The following is a 1,879-nucleotide window of genomic DNA, read 5'->3' on the forward strand; positions in this document are numbered from 1 at the left end:
ATGCATTTTGTCTGAAAGCAGCTCGTTTATCACATACCCTGTATCGTTTCCCTGTTTTCATTGTTATTTATCACTCTACTAATATTTGTGTTGGTGCAGATTTTATCACCACTATCTTATGTGTATTTCCAGAACACACATAAAAATGTTGAATTGCTCATGGTGTACAATCGTTTCATGTAGAATTCCTCACTAGGAATTTACTGAGTCAGTAAAGATCTGTGTTAAAAGCTTCTTATTCGGCAATAAGTACTTTAACACATGCTTCTTGGTGCTACAGAAATGTTAAACACAGCCATTCAGCTTGCTGCTGCATGAACTGATGAAAAATAAAATATACTTCCTCTATGCAGTTCCTTCTGTTAGCCCACCCTTTTATCAATATTCTCTGCCAATTTACATGCCATAAAGCTATCCTTTAATTATTTCTGGTTTTCAGGATTTCACTTGGAGCTAATGTCATGCTAACTGCTCAATTGTGGCCAAGACACCATGTTTAATTTTCATCATATAGGTGGAATGTAAGAGAAACTTAAGAGAAACAGTCACTCCCTTGGGAAGGATGGTCAGCAAAGCAGCTCCTGTTTGCTTCAGGGGTCAGTAAAATAAAACGTATGTTTTATCTCAAGAACTAAGAATCACCACAAACAGGAACCTGCCTGCTCAGCAGGCTGCCCTTTTGTAGATAGAAATGCCGAGATGTCAATATTTTGTAACCATTCTGATTAAAACTTTTATTTCATGTATCCCTGTTCCTCCACTTCTGACACAACATGACTATAAAAATGACTGCTTCTTCTCACTACCATGCTAACAATTTAATATTCTTAAAAAGCATGACTTGGAAATACTGAAAAGTGCTACTTGTGAGCATGAAGCAATGGGTGTGGATAGGGGGGTAAAATTTAAACCACTTCAGAGCCAACTGCTGAAACTTTATTTTTCAATGGTACGTTACATCCAGCTACTACTGCTACACTAAAAAATTCACAGTTCACTTAATCGTTGAATCCTAGCTCTACAAAAGCCTTTGGAACTATGCCTGCATAGCCTCAAGCTCTGATACCCGCCTGCAACATGCAATAATTGTGGAGCAAGGTGGGAAACAATCAGCTTTTTGAACCATTTGTTTCCAGAGATTTTTAACTTGGATGCGGATTTTTCATTGAAAATAGCCATATGCATATTGTGCCACTAGACCCAAACTTTCCAAGTTTGACGGACGCAAGCAGCTTATCCCGGTTTCAGCAGCACTGGTGTCAGCATGTGTCAGTCCTCCCCAGCCACTACTTTTATTTCCTTGGTGTACCACAGACGCAGATAGGCTAACTTCTACTTTTACTTGCAAGCTTGTGACTTGCAATCAATCTTTTTTCCAGATCCTTAGTGACATCATTTAGACTGCCAAGTCCTTGAGACTTCAGTTTGCACTTAACAGGCAGTACAAAAGCAGCTCAGGCACCAAACAGGCCAAAACACTGGCCTGTCTTCGTTCTCCTTGAAGGCCTATGTGAGTTTCAGCTCAGACACCCCACAGCGCTGAGGCGGGAGCGCCTAAGGGCACTCTGTCTGGGCAGGACCCCGAGAAGCTGCAAGAACCACGCTAAGAGCGCTTTTCCAAGGCCAGCGCACTGACAACGCTCACCAAACGCCCCCCACGCTCGCCCCTGCCACCCTCCTGGCCTCGACACCCCGCTCTCAAACCCGAGACCCAGCCCCTCAGGCCAGGCCCGGCCCCGCCACCCGCCTCTTCCTCCTCCTCCGCCCCTCAGAGCCGCCTCCGACCACCCGCGCCCCACAGCGACTGACGCGGCCTCCCCTCATTGGCTATCCCAGTGCGCCAGCGCCGGCGCCACCAATGGGCGGCGGCCACGGCGGG

This window comes from Columba livia, chromosome 3 (genome assembly GCF_036013475.1).
Source record: "Columba livia isolate bColLiv1 breed racing homer chromosome 3, bColLiv1.pat.W.v2, whole genome shotgun sequence".
NCBI classification, from domain to species: domain Eukaryota; kingdom Metazoa; phylum Chordata; class Aves; order Columbiformes; family Columbidae; genus Columba; species Columba livia.